Source organism: Sciurus vulgaris (genome assembly GCF_902686455.1).
Source record: "Sciurus vulgaris genome assembly, chromosome: 7".
Classification (NCBI taxonomy): Eukaryota; Metazoa; Chordata; class Mammalia; order Rodentia; family Sciuridae; genus Sciurus; species Sciurus vulgaris.
In genome coordinates this window covers 27871516-27887873 of record NC_136467.1, presented here as the reverse complement: position 1 = coordinate 27887873, position 16358 = coordinate 27871516, and the positions used below count along the sequence as shown (strand labels likewise).

The following is a 16358-nucleotide window of genomic DNA, read 5'->3' as shown; positions in this document are numbered from 1 at the left end:
TGTAGTCTGGGGATGAGTCATTGCAGCTTCCAGATGAAGAATTTTAAACCATGGCTGTGGGAGAAGAGGAGAAGAAACTAACACGAAGCAGAGGAATTCTCAGGACGTGGTGACCAGGTGCTGGGGAAAGAGGAGTACAGTGACTGCCAAGTTACACTCTCAGGCCACTGGGCAGATGGTGCTAATGTTTTGAGATTATAGGACACAGAACAAATTTTAAGGAAAAGATACTTAGTTCTCTTTGGACCATTGTGACCTTGAGGATATGTAAGTGAATCTGTTCAGGAAACTGATTGCTTCATAAGGATAGTGAGCAGCCTGGAAATTCTCCAGAATGGCGGTGATGGGAGCCATTGTAGATGGGTTCACAGAAGGCAAATATGGGTCTGAGGTGCCCTGAGGGGCAAGGACAGCTCTGGATGGTACTGATGGTAGAGGAGGAAGAGGTGAATGAAGGGATCATGAAGGAGAACTAGAAGGAACAGCAAGAAGATCCCAGGAGAATCAAGGAAAAGGAGTTTCCTAGAAGCAAAGGGGGAAGAGAATTTTACAAATGGATTTCATTTTTCTGAAGCCACTGCCTTCTCTGTAACCTCAAGTTCTCAGATTTTTTTTTTCTCCAAGCCAAACTGTATCCAACTTTATTACTGATACTTTTCATAAATGATCATGGTATTTCAGGCAGGACACAGGCAGAGTCCTTAACAGTATACAACAACTTTCAAACTCCCTTCTTGGATGGACTACCAAAATCAGAAAGCCACTATAAAACCCAATGAAGTCTTCATCTGATGCTCTGAATAGGGAAAGTTTAGAGTGAGGGTTGACATTTCACATTTAGCGTGTTGTTCAACAACTTTTCACAAGTCGACCCTGACTTTCAGGAAACGAAATGAAAATGGCAAAAAATATTAATCTGAAGATCCACAATCCAGAAAAGGAACTTCTGTTCTTCTGAGGGACACTAACTCAATGATGTCACAAGGAAGTCCAGATTGCCAACACACTGGTAAAACCAATTGTTGGGAGTCAGGTCCCAACAGGTCTGAGTTTAGGGGAGTTAAGTCTATGCCGATAGCAGGGAGGGAGAGGAGGACATAAGGTGAATTTGAGTTTTTCCATATCACAAGGTGTTTGTGCCAAGGTGGCTATGTGTGCCAATACCAGGGAATCCCTCCTCTTGGGAGCCAAGAGGAAGTCTCTCAAAACTAGCAGGGGAAGGTGTTTTCCCTCACAGCAATCCAGCTTTGGAGACTTTCTAGTCGTGATTATGCTCCTTCCTCCCAAAACAATAATGAAGTGTTCTGTGTGCTAACAACGTAGCTTGAAAAAAAAAAGTAAAACAAAATTCTGCATTTTTATGAAACTTGATAAAAAATAGTATTTCAAACTGTGCAGTCACCAGAAGTACAGTTATCAAAAATGCATACACTTCACTTGGCATCTCCAGCCCCTTCAGCTTTCTGTGCCTGGTCTGTTTTGACATCTCATTTCCTGCAGGGTTATTCCCATCCTTGCCAGCGTCAGCTTTTACCTTTTTCCCTTTGGGTAACTTCTCTCCCTTCTTTGCAGGGGCCTTTTTAGGCTTGGGCTCTGTCTTTGGAGGAACAGATTTAGCAGATAACCTTGCGAATCTTCTCTGTGGTTTGTCCTCCACCTTGGCTTTATCTCCTCTAGCATCACTTTCAGTCTTTCTCTTGGGCAGGGTGGCAATGGTGGTGGGATGCAGGCGCTGGACTCGGGGATGCAGCTGCGCGTGACTTTGGTGGGTCTGGGGGTGGTTCTCTCCTCTTCTTCTTCATACTGCTCTGGGTTCTCAGATCTTCCAGGTTCTGTTTTCTACTGCCTCTGCTACTAGTGCCCTGTTCTCTAACTCTTCTACCATCTCCCTAAGTTTTCTCTTCTCTTGCTTCACTTATTCCTATAAGCCCTTAACAGGATTTCCTGTCTCCATTTCTTCTATTTCTCTTCTTAATAATATTGCCAAATTCATTACCATCACTCTCTTGCCAAAGTGCCTCATCATGTCAAATTTTTGTTGATTCTTTTTTTTCTTTCTTCTTTCCCTTTCTTTCCTTTCTTCTTTCCTTCCTTCCTTCCTTCCTTCCTTCCTTCCTTCCTCCTTCCTTCCTTCCTTCCTTCCTTCCTTCTTCTTTTTTCTTTCTTTCTTCCTCCCTCCCTCTTTCCCTCCCTCCTTTCCTTCCTTCCTCCCTCCCTCCCTCCCTCCCTCCCTCCCTCCCTCCCTCCCTCCCTCCCTCCCTCCTTCCTTCCTTCCTTCCTTCCTTCCTTCCTTCCTTCCTTCCTTCCTTCCTTCCTTCCTTCCTTCCTTCCTTCCTTCCTTCCTTCCTTCCTCTCTTTGCAGTGCTGAGGATTGAATCCAGGGTCTGGTGCATACTACACAAGTGCGCTACTACTGAGTTACACCTTGAACCCAACTTTTTGTTCATTAAAAGAACTTCCAATGTTAAAGTTTTTTTTTTTTTTTTCATTTTGTTTTTATTTTTGTTTTTTAACAAGATGGGAACAGGGCATAGGATCAGAAATGATAGAGGAATCCAGCATTAAAACTGCTAGCTTGGTGTTTAGGCTCTAAGAAGGGAGTGCTTGTGGGGTCTTGATGGAGGTCTGGAAGCTAACTGACCTCTAGTCATGTTGGGAGTGTACAGGCCAGCTGCTGGGAACCTTACAGGGCTGCCCACTGGCCAGGCCATCAGCTCTATCTGCCAGAACTTGACATTCAGTGCCTTTAAAAAGCTAACCCCATCTACCTGTTCAAGGAGATTTTTTTTTTCCACTTCTTTTTACAGCCTGAAACCAATCAATGCTGCTATCAAATTACACCATTTCTACAATAGGCCCAATGCTTTATAATACTGAGACTTATTCAAGCTCCTAAAATATCTTTCGGCTCCATTGGAAAACCTCAGCACACCTTGAAAGCATGGCTCAAATGTCATTTTTTTTCCACAAGACTTCCTTTGAGTCCCTTAAACTTAGTTAGCAATTTATTCGCCACTCTTTCATTCCCCCTATGTTTGCACTGAAGAGCAAGTGTTCTTTTAAAAGCAAGTGATTTTGTTTCCTTTTTATAGAATATAAATGTCTTAAGCATAGAGAAGCAACTTTATTGAATAGAGTTTTTGATGCCCAGAAAAGAAGCAGAGGTAGGAAATGAAGATTCCTTTGATGCAGTTGGAAGATGTAATGGTTTGCTGACTATTCTTTAAAATTTGCTTAGTTTGCTTAAAATAAAAAAAAGTTTGCTTAGTTTGCTTAGCATGATTAAAAAGCTTGTGTTCTGCCACTTGCTATAATGTTGGCCAATCATTTGCACTTATCTTCAGCAGTCAGGCAAAACAAACACCCCTTGAGAATTGCAAGAGGCACCTCCACTAGGAAGAGGCCGGTAAACTGAAGAGGTGTGCATTTAAATGCATGTATTGACCAGAAATGTATTGTCTCATATGGTAATGTGTGATTGTTTTATAAAGTTGAAGGAGGTGTTTATTTTGGCCTCTGAGACAGCTTAGCACACTAGAGGAAATCTGAAAAAAAAAAAAACAAAAAAAAAAAACATATTTGGCAACCTCAACTCTCAAAGTGACTATCCTCAGTTCAGAAAGTGACTACCTCCAGAAAGGCTGTCCTCATCCCATGGGAATTTGTCCTTCTCAGTGGTCAAGAGTTGTTGCTTCTCTCAAACGTTTTGATAAGGGAGCCCCTGGAAGGTGTTCCAGGCCAACAAAGTGGCCTTTCCATGGATTGTAGTGGCCCAGATTTTGCATAAAAGTTACAATAAATTGCTTGTGTGTGAAGCGTGATTGATTTCCCTGGAACGTTATGCAAAGATGTGAGTAAAGAAATTGAGAGAGGATTAAACAATCATAACTTAATGAATTATTAGACTCTTTTTTCTTTTTAATTTTTTAATTTGTTCTAATTAGTTATACATGACAGTAGGTAAATGCATTTTGATAAATCATATATAAATGGAGTATAACTTCTCATTTTTCTGGTTGTATATATTGTAGGATCTCATCAATCATGCAGTCATATATGTACATGAGCTAATAATGTCTGTTTCACTGTACTATCCTTCTTACCCCCATACCCTTTCCTTATGTTCACTCCCATCTACCTAATCTAAAGTAACTCTATTCTTCCCTAGTGGCCTACCCCATTATTGTGAATTAGCATCTGCATATCAGAGAAAACATTCTGCCTTTAGTTTTTTGGGTTCGGCTTAGTTTGCTTAGCATGATATCCTCCAACTCCATCCCTTTACCAGCAAATGCCATAATTTCATTCTTTAAAGCTGAGTAATATTTCATCTTTCCAAATATATGAATATATTTATATCCATTCATCTGTTGAAAGACACTTAGGTTGGTTCCAAAGTTTGGCTATTGTGAGTTGAGCTGCTATAAACATTGATGTGGCTGCATCACTGTAGTATGCTGATTTTAAGTCCTTGGAGTATAAACCAAAGAGTGGAATAGCTGGGTCAAATGGTCCTGTTTCAAGTTTTCTGAGGAATCTCCATACTGCTTTCCATAATGGTTGTACCATTTTGCATTCCCACCAGCAATGTATGAGTGTACCTTTTTCCCCATATCCTCTCCAACATTTATTGTTGTTTATATTCTTGATAACTGCTATTCTGATTGGAGTTAGATGAAATCTTAGAGTAGTTTTGATTTCCATTTCTCTTAATTGCTAGAGATGTTGAACAGTTTTTCATATATTTGTTGATCGATTGTATGTCTTCTATGAAGTGTCTGTTCAGTTCCTTAGCTCATTTATTGATTGGGTTATTTGTTTGTTTGGTGTTAAGTTTTTTGAGTTCTTTATATATCCTAGCGATTAATGCTTTATCTGAGGTGCATGTGGTAGAGATTTTTCTCCCAATCTGAAGGCTCTCTCTTCATTTTATTGATTGTTTCTTTTGCTGAGAAGAAGCTTTTTTAGTTTGAATCCATCCCATTTATTGATTCTTGATTTAAGTTCTTGCACGTTAGGAATCTTGTTAAGGAAGTCAGATTCTAGGTCGACATGACGAAGATTTGGGCCTACTTTTTCTTCTAGTAGGCAGAGGGTCTCTGTTCTAGTGCCTAAGTCTTCGATCCACTTTGAGCTGAGTTTCACCACTGTAAATGACATATTCTTCCCAAAGCAATGTGGATTTAGCCATGGCTTGTTTATTTTTTTTAAACAGCCATTTTAAAAATTTGCTCTTTTTAGACATACAGGTCAGTAGGGTGTATTTTGATATATTATACATACCTGGAATATAACATATTCTATATAGGATCCCATTGCTGTGGTCATGAAGTTACACTGGTCATGTATTCATATTTGAACATAATGAATTATGTCAAATTCATTCTACTGTCTTTTCTATTCCCATTACTCCTCCCTTCCCTTCATGTCCCTTTGCTTAATCTGAAGAACATCTGTTCTTCCCTCCCCCACTTATTGTGTGTTAGCATCTGCATATCAGAGAGAACATTCAGGCTTTCTTTTTGGGGATTGACTTATTTCACTTAGCATGATAGTCTTCAGTTCCATCAATTTACCCACAAAGGCTATAATTTAATTCTTCTTTATGACTGAGTAATATTCCTTGTGTGTATATATACCACATTTTCTTTATTCATTTATCTGTTGAAGGGTACCTAGGTAAGAATGGAATGGTATCAAACTTAAAAGCTTCTTTACAGAATGGGAGAAAATCTTTACCACATGCACCTCATATAGAGCATTCATCTCCAGGTTATACAAAGAACTCAAAACTCTTATACCAAAGATACCCAAATAACCCAATCAATAAATTGGCAAAGGAACTGAATAGGAACTTCACAGAAGAAATATGAATGGTCAACAAATATATGAAAAATAGTTCAATATCTCTAACAATTAGAAAAATGCAAATTAAAACTGTACTGATATTTCATCTCACTCTAGTCAGAATGGTGATTATCAAGAATAAAAGTAACAATCAATAAGTGTTGGTGAAGATGGGGGGGGTGGAAATACACTCATACACTGCTGGTGGGACTGCAAATTGGTACAACCACTGTGGAAAGCAGTACAGAGATTCCTCAGAAAACTTGGAATGGAACCACCTTTTGGCCTAGTCATCCCACTCCTTGGCCTAAACCCCAAAGGACTTAAAATCAGCCTACTATAGTGACACAGCCACATCAATGTTCATAGCTGCTCAATTCACAATAGCTAAGCTGTGAAGCCACCTAGGTGCTCTTGCACAGATGAATGGATAAAGAAAATGTGGTGTATATATACAATGGAATATTATTTAACCATGGCTTTTTTTTACAATGTCTACAAGGTTCATTGCATATAAGGTCAACTTACTGGATTATTTTAATTGCCTCCATTTTGTCTCTCAATTTTACTTTGTCAGGTAGCATATTTTGCTTGTTTCATCAGGGTGAAAAAAGATTTTCCCCAGGTTACTGATGCACATTTAAATTAAAATCGATCCTTCTCTCCCCTCCCTCAATATGTGCCTTTGATTAATATCTAACACTTCTAAATAAAATGATGGAACTAGGGAACTAGCCATATAGTCAACATTCAGTAAATATTTTAGTGAGTTGGTGGATGTAGCACTGATTATCAGCAAATACCACACTGAGTTTATCCTCTTGGCAAATATTTTTCAAAATAAAATACCAGAAAAGCAATAGAGATAGGTGTAAAATGACAAGTACAGCATACTCTTGTAGTAATGTAACAGAAAAGATTAGAAAGAATCTAACTTTTCATCAGCAAGTAACTGGTTAGATAGCTACACCTATTGCTAGAATACTGTGTACTTTGCAGTGAACTATCCACATTGTTCTGGAGATACTTGTTCTGCAAGATACTTTTTAAGGAATAAAACAAGATAGGAAATAGAATATATGGTATAGCATCATTTGCATTAAAAATATATATACATGGACATATGTTTTGTAAAATCATAAGCATTCTCTGGAAGAATAAACAAGGAGAAGTAGCTGTGTGTGCCCCCAGGGAGGGGAACTAGAGATCTGGTGGTGGGAAGATTTATTTTTCACTCTATCCCAGTTTTTATTTTAAAATTTTTCCTATGTTAGGTACAAATTTAGGAGGGAATGAATGGTGGTATTGATGTTGAGCAGGAAGAGATAGAAGTGTACACCTTGAAAGCTCATCATGTGGAAGACCTGGGCTAACTGCTCTACATGTGTTATTCCTGAGCTTTGCTCCCCATCGCAGTATTGTGAGGGGGATTAAGTACTTTTCCTAAGGACTCACCACTAAAATAAAGTGGGGACAATGCTGTGCTGGTAAATTTTTCACAACCAGAGCCACATGTACACATCCAACATGAGAGCTGGTTGATATTTCCATTTATGATAACAAGGCAGAATGAAGCATGTTAGACACATGTTGGAATGTCACTTGTCCCGTTTGCTCCATGAACCATCTCTTCACTGAGTTCACAGTTTTTAAATAGTCAACTATTATTTTCTCAATAGATATTCACAAGTTATCAGTGTTAGGACACACTTCTGGCTTTAATCTGCACTGCTGACATTCTCTCCATGATTTTTTAAAGGTGTAGGCAATTAACAAAATAACAAAGTAAGCCCCAGTTTGTAGTGTTTGTCTCTGTCTCCTGTTTAAGTACTCCCACCACAGCGGATTTCAAGCTACAAACTCAGAAAATGCAGAGGGGAAGAGATACAGAATAACACACAAAATCAAGGGAGGTACTAAAATCTACTAAAATGTAAATCACCCCAAGAGCATAGGCAATAATAATGGAGTTGGGAAATGGTGACTTTTGAATTTATATTGCCTTTATTTTTAATGTCATCTATAAGTTTGTAGAAGTTTATTTTAATGAAGTCCATGTTTAACGATTACCTTACAAATTTCCTGAAAATTGGCTCTCACAGTACAAACCAGATGGCTCCATAGTGAGTGGAGACAGAACTGAACCCAGTTCTTTCTGACTTCATTGTCTGGGCTTCTAGTCCCTTTGCCACATTCTTCCATTCCCTAAACAGTCACTGAGTCTAATCATTTGTCAGGTATGATGGCCTGCAAGGTGTCGTTGCTCCAAGCTGCCCTTCGTCAGTTTCCCAGTCATTATCTGAAGAATATGAGAAAGATGCACCCTCTTTGTGATGGCTTCTCTTATTGTTTCCTTTATAGCCACAGAGTTCCCAAGTTACCTAGAACAAAGGTGCATATGTCGATCTCGCCCCCTTTATTGGTAATTTGCTGTGGACATTCATAACTTGAGAACTTGCATTGAACCAAATAGCCATGAAGGTGAGTTGGAGAGAAGCTCAGACCTCTCAGAGGCACAAGCCTAGAAGTCAGGTTCTTAGTAACAGGGAAAGGGGTGGAAAAAATCATTACAACATGTACTGTTCTTATACTCTTCAAGTGTTAGAATTATTCTACTTGATAGTCTTAGTGTGGGAATGGGTTCTTTAATCTTGTCTGTGTTCAATCTGCCTGCAGGAGCATTTACATTATAATTGTGAAATTATATTTGGCACTTTGGAGTATTTTATACATTTTTATCTATAGCCCCAATGGTGTTTTCTCTCTAAAGATTTGTTTAAAAAAACAAAACAAAACATTGAAAGGACATTTTATACATGGTTTCTTGTGTCTTCCAAAGTCAAAAATGCAGGTAGGATGTATGTTATGACTGTTATAGGCACAGGTCCTAAGATCATTATTGGCCCTTATGCCTATGGTCCAAGTGCTTAGGCAAGTTAAGTCTCCAAACCTCACATTTGGCTTTTCCTCTACTGGGCTTGGAGGAGCATGAAATGAAATAATTCCTGTACATCTTGTAATAGAGTACCGAACTCACAAAGGCTAAGCTTATTGATGCCCACCTAGAGCTCAAGACAAGGTCTTGAAATGTAGGATTTGCAAATACAGAATTAATGCTTTCCTCACCCCCATCTAAGAGTGTATTTGTCCAAACATTATTTGGGGAGAAAATAAGGTTTTCTTCATGACCATTAGGTCACTGACCTTTATTTTTGAAAACTCACATAATTGATTCCATATTTAATTTAGTTGGTAAAATTTACTTGTATTAATTGCTAATCGATTTTAATCTCAAGGATGTGCTCTGAGTGGATGGAGTGGGAAATGCCTCTCATTCTTTTTCCAGGTACCATCTCCATCTACTTGTTGCATTTTATCCTTTTTATAGTCAGCAAGTGACTCACCAGATCTACATTCATTTTTTCAGTAAATATTTGCTGAGGGCGCACCATGTACTGACTCTGCACTAGGGACTGAGGGAAGTCCTGGAAGGATTGTCAGACTTACATATACAAAAATATTGTACAGCACATGATTAGGCTGAAAAAGTACTTGTGTATTTAACATTAAACTCTTTCTGGGCTTCTGTTTTTTCATCTGCTAATGCTGAATCACGGTGTTCATCTTCATATAATTTTTCACCAAGTGAAGGGCCTAGTCAAATGTCCCTCCAGAAACCACAGCTTAATATGCTTGAGGAAATAGAATAGAAATCTAAATCTACCAGTAGATAACACATTCAAAGAAATTATTGCCTGTTTCCTACTCCCCTGAGAAGGTCAATAGATCTTAGTATGTAATCTACAAAATTTCTGCTATTTTTAATGGTCTGGTTTTCATTGCAAGGGTAACAATAATTAGGACATGTAAAAGCATATTTTGGCCTCTCATTCTTTCTTTAAAATTATAGTGACTTTAATTATCTATCTATAGAGGATTGGTTCATGGACTCCCAGCATACCAAAACCTGCAGATGACCAAATTCCTTCCATAAAGTGGCATAGTATTGCATGTAACCTATGAATATTCTTCTGTATACTTTAAGTCATCTCTAGACTACTTATAATACCAAATACAATGTAAATGCTATGTAAATAGTTGTTATACTGTATTATTTAAGGAATAACCCCAAGAAAAATGTCTGTATCTGTTTAGTACAGATGCAATTTTTTTCCAGATATTTTCAACCACAACTGGTTGAATTCACATATGCATAATTAAGAGATGGAGCCACAGATAGAGAGTACCAGTACAGATAGAGAGTACTCTGTAATGTTAGAAATTCAGAGTAAAGAAAAGTCAGAACACCTGGAATCCCAGTTACTCAGGAATCTGAGGCAGGAGGATGGCAAGTTTAAGACCAGCCTGGGCAACCTCTTAAGATCCTGTTTCAAAATAAAATATGAAAAAGCAGCTGGAGTTGTGGCTCAATGTAGAGCTTGCCCAGTATGTATAAGGCCCAGGGTCAACCCCAGTACTTGTGGGAAGCAGGGGGAGCCAGGATATGACAATATGCAAATTTATATGGTCATATACATCAGCCTTGAACATGGTGATAGCTCAATGAATATTTACTCTTCAAAAAATCTGCAGGATCACAGCAGAAATCATCCTATGAGAAATTTGATGAACAACATTGTTATTTATAGAAACTGTCTTAGAGCAAGTGGTTTGTCTTGTCCATTTTGTCCATACCAAAGCTTAATTCCTTTATCAGAGCGTCCCATCTGCTTGCCACACAGCCCGTGCTAATTAAATCCTGTATTTGGGAGTATGCACACACAGAACAGGATTACCAAGGCTAACTGGCCATAAAGCAGTTGTCTGCTCTTATTCCTACTCTTTTCCTATAGAGTCAGAATGTAATGTCGGCACAAATTGGAAACAACACAGCAGCTTTTCTGAAATTTATTTTCCGTTCTAAAATGCATTTGCATTTTCAAATACTTGGTTTTGGCCTTAGTTTTCATGCAATTTTGTTTATAGCACTAGAAATAGAGCAATGTGACTTTTCGTTCCTTTTATTACTCCAATCTGATGCCCAAAGGGATGACGTCAAAATCATCAAACAAATGGCAGAAAGCAATCAATGTTCCCAAATAAAAGGTCACACCATAAGGAAAGATGAAAGTAAAGTGTAGATATCACTCATTGGTTTGCCTCGAAAATCTTCAAATTTTCATCAATCTATAAGGAAAACACTAAAATGAGAAGAACGGCTTTGCTTGGCTGTTTAGATGTATAATTTCTACTGAGTAATGGACTGAGGCTGCTGATTTATAGACATTTTGAAACCCTCTTTGGGTTTAAAAATCAGGGGGTGTGGTAGGGAAAAAAATGCTGTTGAGTCTAAACTTTCCCATTAGTTTGACCAGCAAAGATTCCCCAGACTCTGAAAGCTTCAGGCTTTTTCTGGCTCATGCTCAGTGAAGGAAAAATGGTACAAGAAGGAAAACATTTCTGAATAAACAGTTTGAATGTGTTTCAAAGGCAAAAATAAATGTGTGTCAAGCCTGGCCCTGAGGCCAGGAGTCTTCCTGAAATGTCAGGACAAGGCATTTGGCTTCCAAGTTAACATTAAGACAGAATGGTCACGGTCCTGTTTGGTAAGGCTGTTTCTCCCCAAGTCTGGCTGGCAGCCTAACTAAATGAAACCTCTCAATGTGCTGATGTGTACAGTGGCCGATTAGTGTCGGATCAGAATGAAATAAATCTATATGGCAATGCCTTTTTCAGAGGCAGCTGTCACTTGAACATGTTGACACAAAATATTTGCTTTCTGTTACATACATATTGGACTCTTTAAAATGCTGTTAAGTAAAATGCTAGCCTGAGTGGCGAAATGGCACCCAGCACACCTCAAATATAATATAGGCTGGAAAACCCCGTATGGTAACCACTCCTAGGTGGTTTCTGCCAGTGTGTGGAGTCAGCGCTCCAATGCACAAGATTGGAAGAAATTGTTAGAGCAATGGCGAACTTTATCTGATTGTCCCTCCATAGTGTATATATACACACACACATGTATACACATATATATGTTTATATGTAAAAATATGTTTATGTATGTTTATATATAATGTATGAATACTTATATACATACATAAACTATTGAGTATATAGTACATATACTATATATGTATCTATAAAATATTATATATAAGCTATGTATATAAGTATACATATAAACTATGTATGTATACAAACTATTATATACATAATGTATAAAACATTTGTTTACACACTTCCATATACATATATAGTGTGTGTGTATATATATATATATATATATAAGCATTACCATAGCTGTGTGACTTTTAACACACCTCTCTCACCACTAGATAGGTCCTCCAAACAAAAAAATAAATAAGGAAGCTATAGAATGAAAAAACACAATTAGTAATTTAGACTTAATAGACATATATAGAATACTTCATCCATCAATGACTGAATACACTTCTTCTCAGCAGTGCACAAATCCTTCTCTGCCATATCTTAGGTCACGAAGCAACTCTCAGCAAATACAAAAAGAAAATAGAGATAATACCTTGTATCCTATCAGATCATATGGAATGAAATTAGAAACCAATGATAAAATAAAAAATAGAAGCTACTCTAAGAGCTGGAGACTAAATAATACTGTATTCACTGATGAATGGATAGAAGAAAAATCAGGGATGAAATAAAAAATACTTAGATGTAAATGAGACTAGTGATACAACATATCAAAATTCCTGGGACACTATGAAGGCAGTGCTAAGAGGAAAGTTCATTGCAATGTGCTCATTCATCAAAAGAATAGAAAGTCAATAAATAAATAATCTAATATTACATCTCAAAGCGCTAGGAAAAGAAGAACAAACCAACACCAAAAGAAGTAGAAGATGGGATATAATTAAATCATAATTGAAATCAATAAAATTGAAACAAAAGAAAGAAACAATCCAAAAAGATTGACAAAACAAAAAGTTGATTCTTTGAAAAAAAATCATTAAAATTGATAAACACTTAGCCAAGCTGACAGAGAGAGAGAGAAAGCTCAAATTATGAAAATTCACATGAAAAAGAAAATATCACAAAAGACACTACTGAAATACAGAGATAATCAGAACTTATTTTTTAAACTTTTTATAGTTGTAAATGGACAGAATGCCTTTATTTCGTTTATTGTTTTTATGTGGTGCTAAGGATGGAACCCAGTGCCTCACACAGGCTAGGCAAGGGCTCTGACACTGAGCTACAGTCTGAGCCCAATCAGACCTATTCTGAAAATTTACACTCTAATAAAATATAAAATCTTGAATACATCAACAAATTTTTAGAGACATATTACCTACCCAAATTGAATCAAGAGGACATAGAAAATTTAAACACATCAATGTCAAGCAATGAATTTGAATTTGAAAAGCCTACCAAGAAAGAAAAGTTCAGGACCAGACAGATTCCCAGATGAGTTTCACCAAACCTTCAAAAAAGAACTAACACCAATCCCTATCAAATTATTCCATGAAATAGAAAAGGAAGGAACTCTTCCAAACTCATTCTATGAATCTAGTATTATCCTGATACCAAAACCAGACAAAGACACATCAAGGAAAGAACATTTCAGACAAATATCCCTGATGAACATAGATGCAAAAATTCTTCATAAAATACTGCCAAATCACATACAAAAACATGTTTAAAATATAGTGCACCATAATCAAGTAGGGTTCATCCTAGGGATGCAAGGGTGGTTCAACATATGAAAATCAATAAACATCAATAAACATAATTCATTGCATTAATAAATATTTGTGTGACAAGAATCACACAAATATCTTAATAGAAGTAGAAAAAGCAGTTGACAAAATACAGCATCCATTCGTGTCCAAAAACCCTGGAAAACCTAGGAATAGTTGGTACATACCTCAACATTGTAAAAGCTATTTATGCTAAACCCAAGACTGACATCATTCTAAAAGGAGAAAATTTGAAAGTATTTCCTCTAACACCTGGAATAAGACAAGGATGCCCTCTTTTAGTACTTTTATTTAACATAGTCTGGAAAACTACAGCCAGAGCAATTAGACAGAGAAAGGAATTAAAGGGATACAAAAAGAAAAAGAAGAACTCAAACAATCCTTATTTGCTGATGACATGATTCTTTATTTAGAAGACCCAAAAAACTCCACCAGAAAACTTCTAAAACTCACAAATTAATCCAGCAAAGTAGCAGAACATAAAATTAACATCCATAAATCAATTGCATTCCTATACAACAGTGATGAATCAACTGAAAGAGAAATTAGGGAAAGTATCCCATTCACAATAGCCTCAAAGAAAATTAAATATTTGGGAATCAATCTAACAAAAGAACTGAAAGACCTCTACAAAGAAAACTACAGAACACTAAAGAAAGAAATTGAAGGAGATTTTAGAAGATGGAAAGATCTCCCAAGTTATTGGATAGGTAGAATTAATATTGTCAAAATGGCCATACTACCCAAATCACTATACAGATTTAATGTGATTCCTATTAAGGTTCCAATAACATTCTTCATAGAAATAGGAAAAGCAATCACGAAATTCACTTAAACAAATAAAACACCCTGAATAGCCAAAGCAATCCTTAGCAAGAAACGTGAAACAGGAGGCATCACAACACCAGACCTTAAATTATACTACAGAGCTATAGTAATAAAAATCGCATGGTATTGGCACCAAAACAGACCAATGGTACAGAATAGAAGACACAGAGACAAACCCACATAAATATAGTTATCTCATACTAGACAAAGTTTCCATAAGCATACATTGGAGAAAAGATAGCTTCTTTAACAAATGATGCTGATAAAACTGGAAATCATATGTAATAAAATGAAATTAGGTCCCTATCTCTCACCTTGCAGAAAACTCAACTCAAAGTGGATCAAGGATGTACACATTAGACCAGACTCCCAGTGCTTACTAGAAGAAAAAGTAGGCCCAAATTTCCATCACATGAGCTTAGGAAATAAATTCTCAACAAGACTCCTAAAGCACAAGAAGTAAAATCAAGAATCAATAAATAGTACTGTATCAAACTAAAAACTTCTTCGCAGCAAAGAAAAGAATCAGGAACATTAAGAGAGAGCCTACGGAATGGGAGAAAATCTTTATCACCTGAATTTCAGATGGAGCATGAATCTCCAGAATATACAAAGAACTCAAAAAACTTAACACCAAAAGAATAAAAACCCCAAATAACTCAATCAATAAAAGGGCAAAGGAACTGAACAGACAGAAGAAAAATAATCAATATATGAAAAAATGTTCAACATCTCTAGCAATTAGAGAAATGCAAATTAAAACTACACTGAGATTTCATGTCACTCCAGTCAGAGTGGCAATTACCAAGAATAAAAGTAACAATAAATATTGGGGAGGATGTGGGGAAAAAGATACATTAATACATTTCTGGAGGGACTGCAAATTGATGCAATCTCTGTGGAAAGCAGTTTGGAGATTCCTCAGAAAACTTGGAATGTAACCACAATTTGACCCAGCTATCTTACTTCTTGGTTTAAACCCAAAGGAATTAAAATCAGCATACTAGAGCAACACAGCCACATTAAATCAAAGTTTATAGCAGTTCAATTCACAATAGCCAAACTATAAAACCAACCTAGATGCCCTTCAATGGATGAATGAATAAAGAAAATGTGATCTATATACACAATGGAATATTACTCAGTCTTAATAATGGAGAATGAAATTATGGCATCTGCAGGTAAATGAATGGAGCTGCAGAATATCGTGGTAGAAATATTTAGAGTTGCTTACCAAGCACCATGCATTGTTTTAAGTGCATTCTTGAATTAGATCATTTTTTTCTCACAACAAACCCAAAGTTAGACACTGCAATTGAAAGAATGAGGTGACACCAACTGCCAGTCCACTGGAGAAGTTCCGCTTTATTCAGAGAATACACACACTTTATGAGTGGAGAGAAGTCTCATAGGCCAGGGTATGGGATGGGGTGGTAGGTGATTGGACAAGCTTTGTTGTTAGGGGATTGAAGCAGGGCAGTGGAGAGTGATTGGGTGCAGGGCCATGCCAGCGGGAAACTGACACTCCGGAAGACAAGCAGGATATGCGCCATGTTGCCGAGGTGTGGTTCCAAGGCGGGGGGGCTTTTGCAGCTGCTTGTGGGGGGCTAGGCCTTATATTCCTCCCTTTTTCCTCTATATATGGGAATGGGGTCGTTGTTCTTCCTCTGGCTACTTCCTGCTGGAGTGGATCATCGTGGGGAAGGTAGAGGCAAAAAGGGAGGGTCGAGGAGTAGGCCACTTATTAGTCCCCATAACAGAAGGCCAAATGCAGCCACTTCACCGGGAGGGAAGTCCATGAAAGTCCCTTGGAACCACAAAATTTGCAGTTGGTCGTCCCACTGGGAGAGAGAGTTGCTGGGGTGACAATCCAGGCATCCGCGGCAAGGGTTTCCAGGAATACCTGCCACTAGTGACAGAAGGGGTTGGTCATCTTAACAG

General features: G+C 37.5%; 1 pseudogene across 1 annotated transcript; it reads right to left on the bottom strand.

The window, feature by feature from the left end:
• Positions 1-1433: 1433 nt before the first annotated feature.
• LOC306666899 (non-histone chromosomal protein HMG-17-like) lies at positions 1434-15970 on the bottom strand (annotated as a pseudogene). The gene is made up of 2 exons: positions 15941-15970; positions 1434-1750 (listed from the first exon to the last, which is right to left on the bottom strand). The product of its transcript is annotated as a non-histone chromosomal protein HMG-17-like (transcript).
• Between the last annotated feature and the right edge of the window lie 388 nt (positions 15971-16358).